Source organism: Fistularia commersonii, chromosome 17, assembly GCF_037954325.1.
Source record: "Fistularia commersonii isolate RoL2024-O1a breed Wild chromosome 17, RoL_Fcom_v1.0, whole genome shotgun sequence".
NCBI lineage: Eukaryota > Metazoa > Chordata > Actinopteri > Syngnathiformes > Fistulariidae > Fistularia > Fistularia commersonii.
In genome coordinates, this window is record NC_141300.1 from 15,771,702 (window position 1) to 15,784,394 (window position 12,693).

Below are 12,693 nucleotides of genomic sequence, written 5' to 3' on the forward strand. Positions count from 1 at the left end.
CGAGAGACGATCCGGACGCCGCAGAGGGAGGGAACGGTGTGTGTGTGTGTGTGTGTGTGTGTGTGTGTGTGTGTGTGTGTGTGTGTGTGTGAGGGGGGGGTCCTCTTCTAGATCAGCGTCTCCGCATTTCAAACACATCTTAAGGGTCTTACGGTCGTATTTTAGACTGCGGGATCGTTTTTATACACATCATCGGTTTGTCACTTTTTTCTTTTCTTTTTTTTTTTAAAGAAAAACTTTTTACGGTTCAAAATGTTTGCCTCTATGTCTGTACAGAACAAAGCTGCTATTTTATTCTTTTTTCTCTCTCTCTCTCTTTTGGATGTTATATATATAAAGAAATCCTTCAGGTTTGGTATTTTATGGTCTCCACTGAAGTCCATTTCTTATATCTTTAAATCTGTTTTTAAAAAAGAATTAGTTAAAGAAGAAATACTTTAGTTATAACTTTTATTTCCCTGTTACCCCGAAAAGGTTTTCTGTAACACTACATTTTGTTCATCGTCTTTTAGTTTTGTTTTTCCTCAATGTTTCCGTCTGTATTTGTTTTTTTTTTTTTTTTTGTGGATGTCTATATTATTATTATTGTTATTATTATTATTTGGAATGGACACCTTAGCTCGATGTGTGAGCGTGTACTTTCTGCACCCTTTTTTTTTTTTTTTTTGTACTTGTTGTCTAGCACTGCGCCGAGCATTGCCCTCCAGGCGCGACTCAATCTCAGGTCAAAGTAAAGGCTTTTCTTTCTCCACACATTCTTATGATCGTCCTCTACTTGTCTCACCTCGTGACCCCCCAACCCCGCCTTCGTGTACCCCAGCCGTTCTCCCATCCAGTCTAAAACGTGCCCCCTCTTCCCCTCACCGACCTCCAGGGAACCTTCTCAGATCCCCCTCGGTGCCTCTATATTTTTTTTTTTTTTTTTTTGGAATAGCGAGCGAGATGTCGGAGCCGCGCCGGTTCATTTAAACCCATCGGTCGTCTCGTTCGCCTTCTGTCTTAAAAAAAAAAAAAAAAAAACTTTTTAATTCACGACGACGTCGACGTGAGGTCTTACCGTCGTTGCTCTGGCAAAAAATTAAAAAATAAAAATAAAACCAAATAAAGGATGGGTTAAAGTACCAGGGAAGGGAATGCATTTTCAATGTTTTGGGGGGGAGGTCTTAAAAATAATAACGGGAGGTTCAATTGTCAGGGGAAAAAAAACATATATATATATACATATATATATATATATATATGTATATATAGTTTTTGAAGGATTTCTCCTCATCTTTTGGAAATGTTGCTTGCTGACCCCCCGCCCTCCCCTTCTTTGAAGTTTTTTTTTTTTTTTTCCTTGTAGAAGTGTTATTTATTTATTTTTATTTTTTTTTTAACCTTCCGTCTATTATATCAGTTTAAATCACTGTATAAATGCCCCGTGATTCAGTATAAAGTTTTTTTTTGTATGTATTTTCTTTGGTGTCATGACTTGGGGGGGGGGGGGGCTTTTTTTTTTCCTTCCAAGTATATATATATATTTATATGTGCGTATAAATATATATATATACAGATCTACCTCACTCTTTTTAAATATATGTATGATAACAAAAAAAAAAAGAAAAAAAAATCTCACTTTCTCATCAATTCGCATTTAAAAAGAAATAAACTTTTAAAAGTTCTGCAGGGTTCTAGCTAGACCTCACAAAGCGGGCGAGGGAAGGGGACGCCACCTCTGCGCCGAGGTTTTCGGGTGAGGAAGTCGGGGTCTGGAGAGCAATAACAGAGGCCAGCGCCGGTTTCTGCAGAATCCGTTGAAATTTGTCTCCGGGTTTCTACATACGGGGGGGGGGGAGGATTTTTAAAAAACAACGTCTGCGCCCCCAACCTCTCGACCCGGCCGACCGAAAACCCCTCCATAATCTCCCCTTACGTGTATTCATAGATAAATAAAAACAAAGAACAGGACCCAACAAGTTTGACTCCATCTCCGAAAACTTTTAGTTTTTTTTCACCGTTTACTTTCGACTCCCCGGGGCAGTCGGCCTCTCGACGGGCACCCGCGTGTCACGCGTAGTTGTGGATGTGCACCGTGAATGTCATAGGGACATTTCTGCACCTTCGGTTGCCATTAACTCCATTACATTGGTGTTTTTCGGTCGTAGCTCCTCCTCACCCCCCCCGGATAGGCCTTTTTAAATACATGTCCGGAATAAAAAGCAGCGCGGGACACCTTGTTTTCGTAGGAAATACGAGCCTTTTTTTTTTTTTTTTTTAAATTCCGCGACATCTAATCAAAATTGAAAGAAATTAAATCATTAATCCCTCCCGTTCGTGTCTGCAAGCATCACTCCAGATCCTAGCTCGGTCAGGATCACCTTTCTTTTCAGTGTCTCTTTTTGTTATTTGGAAATAAATTCAACATTTAATGCTACATTCAACAATGCTGCTGGTTCAAGGAGTCACCTCAGTTGATCCCGTACTGTTGTGAAAAAAAAAAAAAAAAAGCATGTAAAGGGGAATTTACATCACGAAGCCGAGGGCAAAGCCGGCTGCCCGCTTTTTTTTTTTTCTTTTTTTTTTTTTTTTAATACTCAGAGGAATAATATAGTTTTGTTGAAATTACCACCAAAGCAATAAACCGGGATGGGATCACGAATAGGCCGCCGGGTGACTCCGAATGTGAAATTTTAAGGTGCTCAATCGAGGGGTCCGCGCACGATTTCAGAGACCACCAACTGAAGGGACGTCATCTTTTGGTTGAAAATAACAAAAAAAAAAAAAAAAAAAAAAAAAAAACTGTCAGGTTGCTGCTGAAAATCACATAGGTACAGAAGTCAACGTTATGTAGCTACTTAACATATCTGCGCATTTCTTTTTTTTTTTTTTTTGTTTTCTCTGGATAATTTTGATTCGTTTTAGTTTGGATGTATGTGATTGTTAAATAATTTACGATCTATTTAAGCTTTTTCGGTTCTTGGAGTAGACACTACATCGACTTGTTGTGAGGTGAACTACTAGTAACCTTTAGATCACACGACTGTCAAGAAAGCATTTATACACAGACGGGATGGTATATAGAGGACAGGGTTGTTGCCTAGATTACGGGTAGTCATTGTCATTGTCAAGGGTAAACAACATGACTAGATTAAGTAAGTAGGCTAACGTTTACAGCTTTACATGCTTCTTTTTATTTTTGCAATCACCATACAATTAACTAACTGAAGCCGGAAGCGTCTTTTTATCGTTTGGGATTCAGCGGGAACCTTTGTGAGAACCTCTGGTTCGACCGCGTCGCTGCGGTGGACCTGCAATAATTGAGTTTATCACCACGCCGCCGTTTTTTTGTTTTATTATTTGCATTCCTTTTAACTTCAGAGGGGGCCTTGGACTACTACTACTACTACTATTACTTTCGCAAAATATCTGTGTTCATCTCCTGACTGGGGTGAGAAATAATCAAAAAAAAAAAAAAAAAAAAAAACATTCTCTGTCTTCTTTCAACTTCTGTATTTTAAGGCCTCAGAGTTTGTTTTTGTTTTTTTTGTTTTTGTTTTCCCCCAACCTTTAGCTGAGATGGTATTTTTATTTTAATTTTTTTTTTTTTTGACGTGCCATCTCCAAATGTGTATCTTGAGAATTTCTTGTATTTTCTTTTCTTTCTGAAATTTTGAATAAATAAATAAATAAGGACAGAGCTGTTGTGGCGTTTCCCTACCTTTTGATACCCACACACACACACAGACACACACACACACACACACACACACACATTGATCCGAGGGATGCACAACCTCTCTTTGTTCAAGTGTAGGCTTAAAACCTGTTTTGAGAAAGCTTACAGTTTTACTATCATAGGCTTACTCTGCTGAGGCATATCCCATAATGCACCTCTCATTCTACTGCAGTGTCTCGCCAGATGTCCATCATTGCGACTTCTTTTATTATTTTAAAGCTATTTTAGTATCATTTCAGCTGGATCAATGGGATTTCAGAGAGTGGTGGGATGCCTGAGGAACAGAGAAGAAATGTGATGGTGCCCATTTTTAAGAATAAGGGAGATGTGCAGAATTAAAGGGATGAAGTTGATGAGCCATGCGCTCAAGTTATGCAAAAGAATAGTGGAAACTAGACTGAGCGGAGAATTCCGCTTTTGGGAGCAGCAGTTTGGTTTCATGCCTAGTAAGATTACTGCTGATGCAGTATTTGCTTTGAGAGTACTGGTAAAGAAGTACAGAGAGGGTCAGAGGAAACTGCATTGTGATTTTGTAGACCTAGAAAAAGAGCACAGAGGGATGAACTATGATATTGTAAGAGGAAGTCTGGAGTGGCAGAGACGTACTGTATGTTAGACTGGTGCAAGACATGTATGCTCGCTGAGAGACAATGATGCGGTGTGCTGTAGGTGTGACAGACAAGTTCAAGGTGGAGGTGGCACGACATCAGCGATCACCTCTGAGCCCCTTCTTGTTTGCACTGGTGATGGACAAGCTGACTGATGAGGTTAGACAGGAACCTCCATGGACCATGATGTTTGCAGATGACATTGTGATCTGTAGTGAGAGCAGAAAACAGGTGAAGGAAAATCTCAAAAAGTGGAGGTATGATCTGGGGCGGCGCCGAACATTTCTGGTACGATTCCCGCCTCCTCCTAGCCAGTTGAAGTAAAGTTTAGCGCGAAACTGAACTCCTACCTGCTCCTTAGCTCATGGTTCATCCATGATGTTCAGCTGTATGTACAACTGAACGTGACAATCAAGGTATTTCTAATAACATTTAGTCGCAGCAAGACAGAATATATAGGTGGATGAGAGGGACCCAAATGGAACGGTGAGGTTACCAGGAGTGGAGCTAAAGAAGGTAGAGGATTTGAAGTACCTCAACAGTCCAGAGCAATGGAGTGAGTGGAAAAGAGGTGAAGAAACATGTTCAAGCAGGAACGGGTGGTAAAAAATTGTCAATGTGACAAAAGAACATCAGCCAGAATGAAAGGAAAGGTGTACAAGACAATGGCGAGAGCAGCGATGTTGTATAGTTTAGAAGGAGAAGACAGGAAGCACAGCCGGAGGGCGCAGAGACGAAGATGTCGAGGTTGTTTTTGGGGGGCGACGAGGACGGAAGTAAAGCCAGACTGAGACGGGATAGTGAATCTATCGGTAGACGGATGCTGGAGGCCTGGAGGAAGACCTGAGAGAAGATTTATGGACGTAGTGAAAGAAGACATGAGGCTAGCTGGTGCGTGAGAAGAGGATACAGAGAATACGGTTGGTTGGAGGAGGTTGATTCGCTTTGGCGACCCCTGAAGGGAAAAGCCGAAAGGAAAAGAAGAGGAAGATAGTATCATTTCAGCCATTACCACCGGTCTGTCGGGGTTTCTGGTTCCCCCGAACCTCGACCGCCCTCACCCTTTTCTTTTTACCCCAACCAGTTGTGGCAGAAGGTCGCCCAAATCGATCTTGGATCGGTCACAAAGGTCCCTCCCGCGGCTTTCCCTCGCCGCTGTCGCCGAATTGCGGGTTTATTTTAAGAGCGCGGTCCTGTTCTACATGTAAAGCGTCATGGGACGATATAAATAAAATACGATTTGGCTCGACTTGACACGCATTATTTCATGGAGGAGCTGCTGTGAAAAGTCTTGGTGGCGGTGACTGCGCTCTGCAAGCGAGGTACCCGCCGGTTAGCAGGAACCCCAGGAGGGTAAACAGCTTTACCCCATGATTATCACTTCTTTATATTCTTACGAAACGCCGCCCTCTCGCATTCTCTCGGATGAATGGCGACTTGTTTTCAAAACCGCCTCAGGAGGGTTCTTGTGTTTACCTGACCTGAATCTGAATCTTCACGAATGTGTCACCAGTGTGTGTGTGTGTTGAAGAGTTCTGGGGAGTTGAAGAGTTCATGTGATATTAAATATTACCACGGGGTTGGATTTTATAATCTGATTTCTGAATGTATCTTTTTTTTTTTTAAACACCCTTCCCCCTTTTTTTTTTCCCCCTTCCTGACTCAGCATATCCCTTAGATTTTAATTTCTAAATTTTTTTGTTTTCAGTTGAAAGTGACAAATTGGCTTCACGGAGAAAACACAGACGTGCGTGTTTTCCCTGCGTGGGTTTGGACGCATTTGGCGCAGCTCCTCGGTTTGTCCGCTTGGTGAAGCCGAACTCCGGAAAGTAACGGGGAGGGAAAACGTTGCGTTCAAGTGCCTCCGGTCATTTGTAAACCTCATCTTGTTTCTTCTATTCCGTGCGCGTACGTGCGTGATTAATAGTGTAGTGTGTGCTGCAAAGGATCAGTTTTTGGATAATCACATTATAGCAATGTGATTTTCATGTAGACATTTGTTGTCATTGAGAATTTTAATAGTTTGAGTCAAGTTTGATGTGTTTGTTCATTGATCACCATGACTGGGATTGAGGTGCAACCAAGTCAGGTGTGTTTCAAATTTAGGAATTTTTCTTTTTTTATTTGGTTATTCTGAAACCTGTGGTCGTGCGGTGTAAGGGACAGCAGCAAAACTTTGTTTGAAGAATTTTTTTTTAATGTTTCACGACTTTTCTTCAGCTATTTGTGCATCTAGATTGGTTCTTTTACCGATTCAGGTTGGTGAAACGCTCAAGGAATGTTTTCCTTATAGTTTTTTGGGTGATATTTAATGAAATATTGACATGGGATGTTTCTGACACTGAGCATGTTTTAATCCAGATCATTGCTTACGATCGCATTTTCAGTCCTGGGCTGTAAAAAGTTATTATCAAAAGTGAAATTGATAAAATGTACTTGTGTCACAGGAGCGACTGACCAACCTGTGACACAAAGTAAAGTCATTTTTTTGGGACAGGAGGCATCATTTTGGGGGAAAAGAGCATAATATATTTGATTGATTTATATTAAAATAAAATTAGAGCATTCATTTTGTGTTATCTGTGTTAAAACATTCAAAATGTTTTCCTTTCTGGTAATATTTCTCAGTTTATTAGGCCTTAAAGTTGAGTCTTTGGTGCTTCGGATCTGTGGAATTTGTGAAAAGCACCAAGTTCCTGAGGGAGCGTCCTTATCGGTTTGGTATGGAAGTTGCCCAAATAGCTGACCGGAAGGCCCGACAAAGGGTGGTGAGACCAGCGGAGAAGATCACCGGAGCAGCCCTACCATCCATCCGGGACCCTTCCTCAAGAGAGCGACGACTATCACCCCATGTTTCACCTTCTGACTCATTTGGCGACACCCTTTCACATTTTAATCCAGGTAAAAGCTCCTTTGTCCCCATCGAAGGACATTAGCCATTAGCACAACGACCCCCTTTGACCTAGTTTCTGCTGAAATTCATTTGCATAACAACTTAGCCCCGAACGCAACCCTGGCAGTTGTATTTCGGAACCCCGGCCCTCTTGGATGAGGGGTGAAGAAATTCAAGTCCAGTTGATATGACAAGAAGATTTTGACAAGAATTCATCCCGATCTGGATGACTTACCATCTAGCATGCGCTGTAAAGTTAGACTCAGCAAGTTAGGCTATGCAGTGTGTGTGTGTTTGTGTGCACGGTTGTGTGTCTCTGTCCATTAAAAAAAAAAAAAAACCCTCACTAACCCAAGCTTACTGTTCTGTATATTTCCTGTGCATCGTGTATTTGCAAGTGTATTTGCTGTCCCTATGTCCTCTATTGTAAGTCGCTTTGGATAAAAGCGTCTGCCAAATGCAATGTCATGTCATGTGAGACCTCGGCCCCCGGACGACTCACCTCACTTTAGAAAATTCCTTAAAAATGACAACTGCGGCACTCGCAATGCACTCCCCCTTTGTATATTGGACTGTTAATTTATCACATCCCCAAAAACGACAACAACGACGTTCACTTGGAATATTTGTTTTCCCTCAAGCTGGACTCCGAATCAACTGGCTGGGAGTGACGTCACCTTGAGAGGACCAGGTTGGAGGAGGCATTTGAGCAGAAGAGGGTCAAGCGTGAGGAACTCGGGGGTGAGTGCCGGCGCGACGGGCGGAGGACTCAACGCAACCCCATCGAGGTCGGATACCCTCGGTTCGCAGGGCGGTTTCTCCGCAGGGCTCTGAGCGTGTCGGGACTAAAGGGGTCAAGACCGACGTGGATCAAGATTGGGACTGATCATCCCCAGCTGGGTCGCCCGGTCGGGGTGTCTCAGGTTAAAAAAACCAAAACGCCCGATGACCCCAAGTTGCGCACTTATCGTACGTCTTTCGTCGCAGACTAAGAACCAACGATTTCCATCGTCAAAGAAAGATAGTAATCTGAGCGGTTTCAGATCAGTCTTTTCCTAGTCTTGGGCTTCCGACAATATCAAAGTGTTTGTCTGTTTCCGGTTTTATCCATTGGATGCCGATTGTGTTACGTCGCCGTAAAGACCGAAAGACGAGATGATATTTATTGGGGATACGGATGAATGGAAAAAGGCGAAGGTCGTCCCGTTCATTAGGGACCCTCAAAAAAGAGGAATGGATGGCGGAGAACTCGGAGAAGGAAAAGCGATAGACTGAATTTGTAAGGCTCTGCAAAAACCCAGTGGGACAAAAACCCTGAAAGAATCTAGTCGGGAGTCTTGTAAATATTCACCCTGTAAGATTCAGTCTTGATAAAACTCAAATGGAAGCTAAAAACTCTTAAATCTTGTCTTTAGATGTCAGATGCTAGTTTTCCAAATGTTTTTTCAAAGTCGTCTGACGTACTGGTAGTTCGAGTTGTGCATTAAACCTCTTACCGCAGATTAGAGAACGGGGGGGAAACGCAAAAACATCGATCCTCCTCACAAACCGCACTGTCCGACCGACAATAAAGTTCACTCGCATCCGTGCGGCCGGAAGTTGAGATTCCTCGTCAATTTATCATAGCGAGTCACGGATGTTGGGGTTTACGTCGATGCTTGTTTTGTGTGGGAAAAAATTCTGTTTTGTTTTTGGCCTGGAATAGAGCGGGAACAGTTAGTTATATTGCAGGCTCGTGCAGGCCTGACAACAGCTATTCCTCATTAAACAGGCATTTTACCGTCTCCCGGGTGTTTCCCTGACTAAAACGATACATTATTGAAATATTAAAACGCGCTGCAGGAAGACGGGCCAGATGAACCTTCCCAGCATCCTCTGCTGTAACAATTAGAACTTTGTGCGCAGGTACAGCTTAATGCTAAAATACCCATGCGGGTGTTGTGATGCGCTAACCCAGGGGTCTCAGTCTCCCTCGGGACAATATTTTGTGGCCCCCTGCCTGAAATCAAATGTTTTTGTTAGTGCAGCCCGTGCCTTTTTTTTTTTTACGCCTGCATCTGGGGGGTTACAAAAGATGAAAAAGTAACTTTGAAATTATTTTTTGCTTCAAAATTTGAAAACAAAATTATTTTTTTGATGGGGGAAAAAAAAAAACATCCAGTGTCAATGTTAAAAGGATCTTTTCTTTTTTTTTTTTATTTCTATAAAAGTCACAAAAATGATAAAAAAAAATGGGCAAAATTAAAAAAGAGATTTAATAACCAGAATAACCACCATTAGCCTTGTAAACATTATTCCTCCTCTTATACATGCTACCAATCCATTTTCTAATAAATTCTAGTGGGAAATTTTCCCACCGTGACAAGATTATCTCTTATCTCTACAATATTTTTAGGGTGTAATTTCGTCAATTCCTTTTTAATATTCATTCATGTATTTTTTAGAGGAACAGTTCATTACATATTGTAGCGAGTCACAAACGTTGGGGTTTATGTTGATGCTTGTTTTCTGTGTGATTTTGGAGTTGCTGGGAATTTTGTGGGTGAGGTTTGGGGCACAAGAAATTCTGTTTATTTTTTATTTTTTATTTACTTGGAATTGAGCGGAAACAGTTAGTTGTTTTGCAGGTTTGTGCGGTGTGACTGTGGGCAACAACAGCTATTGCTTATTAAACAGACGTTTTACCATCAACCAGGTGTTTTCTCTGGTCAGCAAAATAAAATAAAATATTTTTAAAATAAAATATTAAAAAATATATATTTTTTTTATTCTTTCATCTTATTGAAAACAAAATATTTTTCTTTTTTTTTATAAAAATATAAAGATTTTTATAATTCACCTGTTTGTCTCCTTTACACTAAAACAAAGGAAAAATTTGGACTTTGCAACTCCTAGGTCAGGGGTCGGCAACCCGAGTGGTTTAGGAAAATAAATTATAAGTATTTAATTGATTTAATTGGTTCCTTTTTTTCATTTTAGTCCTAAATAGGAAGATTATTGTGATCTTGAAATATGAAAATAAAATCATATTTATTATTTTTCGACGCTCAAAATAAACGTCACACTCGCGGAAGCTGGTATACCCACCAAAACGCCGTCAGTTTGTTGAGCCTTTCAACCCCAGGTAAGCAAAATATGGAGAAATGTGAGACCAGAAAAATATTTGAAGAAAATAGAACATTTAATGAAGCTTGGACAAATTCATTTGCATATACATCTGCCAAGAGTGGCCTACCAGAGGAGAAAAACTGGCTAACAATGAAAAGTCAAATGTCGCAAGACATTTCAAAAATACACACAGAGCTTTTGCTGAAAAACTTCCAGAAGGAGAAGAGGGAAAGAAAGTTGTTTCGGAACTGATGCGGAAGGCTGATCAGACGAAAAATCTATTCAAGAAGTGGGTGAAATCTGCAAATTCGACGACATATCCAAGTTTTGTGGCCGCTCAGGAAATAGTCAGGCGTGGAAACCGTTTACGGATGGGGAATATATGAAAGAGTCTTTCATTACAATTTCAGAAAACCTCTTTCTGCATTTTTAAAACAAGCGTGAAATTGTGCAGAAAATCAGAGGGATGCCTCTATCCACTATTCTTTTTTCAAGAATTCAAACTGTTCAAATGTGTTCATTACATAAATAAAATGTAATGTTCTCTGTAGCACTTTGTGGATTTCATAAGCAACACACAGTTGTTATTTATACAAAGTGTAAAGGTAACAAAAAGCAATACAGGACTGTCTCAGAAAATTAGAATATTGTGATAACGTTCTTTATCCTCTGCAAGTCTTTTATTATTTTAACACTGCTGATTATGGCTTACATCTTAAGAAAACTCAAAAATCCTATCTCAAAATATTAGAATATCATGAAAAAGTAATTTTTGTTTTTTTAATTGCATTGCAGGAGATGAGGAACTTTATCACAATATTCTAATTTTCTGAGACAGTCCTGTATAACCACCGGTACCTTTTTATTTTAGATGTCAAAAAGTAATCGCGGCTCCCAGCGTTTTCTTTAGCGTGGAGACCAGGTCCAAATGGCTCTTTGGGGGCGTTAAAGGTTGCCGACCCCTGTTCTAGATCATGATTTTACCATTCCGGCCCCCTGAACATCAAGTTTGGCCTCCGTACCAAAATAAGTTTTGCACCCCTGCACTAACCAGTGCTGTATTCTGGCATAACGGAGAAAAAAACTGGAGGCCCAGTAAGCAGAACTGTGCTATCTTGAAACTGGCTATCGGTCTTTTTAATTCCTCTCCCTTCAGCTGCAGGGAATCTCAAAATCTTAAACCATAAAAAAAAACAAAAAAAAAAAACTCACCCACTTACTGTAAATCGTGATAATTTATCTGTATATATATTCCTAACTGTGCAATATTTCATTTCATAACAGCTGCATGTGCAAGATTTTTTCATACTCTTGTGCACTCCTACTTAAGACCTTAAAACGCTTTAAAGCCTTGACTTGTTACTCAGACACTTTATAGTTTTATTTGTATTTCTTACCCCCCCCCTTTTTTATACTGTTTATACAATTTTCTACCATTATTTATTATTGTTATGTTTGCAGATGACATTGATCTGTAGTGAGAGCAGAAAACAGGTAGAGGAGAATCTAGAGAGGTGGAGGTTTGCTCTGGAAAGTTAGTCGCAGCAAGACAGAATATGTGTGTGTGTGAATGAGGGGAACTCGGGTGGAACGGTGAGGCTACAAGGAGTGGAGATCGAGAAGCTGGAGGATTTCAGGTACTTGGGGTCAAAAGTCCAGAGTGATGGAGAGTGTGGAAAAGAGGTGAAGAGACGGGTTCAACCAGGTTGGAATGAAAGGAGAAAAGTGCCAGGGGTACAAAGAGATAGAAGACAAAGATCAGAATTAAAAGAAAGGTGTACAAGACAGTGGTGAGACCAGCGATGATGTATGGACGAGAAACTGTTAGAGTGACCAAAGGACAGCAGGCAGAACAAGAGGTTGCAGAGATGAAGATGTTGAGGTTCTCTTTGGGAGTGACCAGGATGGAGAGGATCAGGAATGAGTCTATCAGAGGAACAGCACATGTTAAGATGTTTTGGAGAGAAGGTCAGAGAAGCCAGACTGAGATGGTTGGGTCATGGACAGAGGAGGGAGAGTGAATATATTGGTAGACGGATGCTGGAATTGGAGCTGCCAGGCAAGAGGTCTCGAGGAAGACCAAAGAGAAGATTTATGGATGTAGTGAGAGAGGAGGATACGGAGAATAGGGTTAGATGGAGAAGGTTGATTCGCTGTGGAGACCCCTGAAGGGAAAAACCGAAAGAAGAAGAGGAACTTATTATTGTTATGTGGTACTTGAAACTCTGGCACAACAATTTCCTTCGACATATATAAAGTGGTTCTTATTCTAATTCTTATTCTTAAATATCCCCCCCTAGATTTTCCCTTGTTGTTGCCTTCAATGACCTTTTATTTCAATAACACACTCCAGCCCGGTCGTCTAA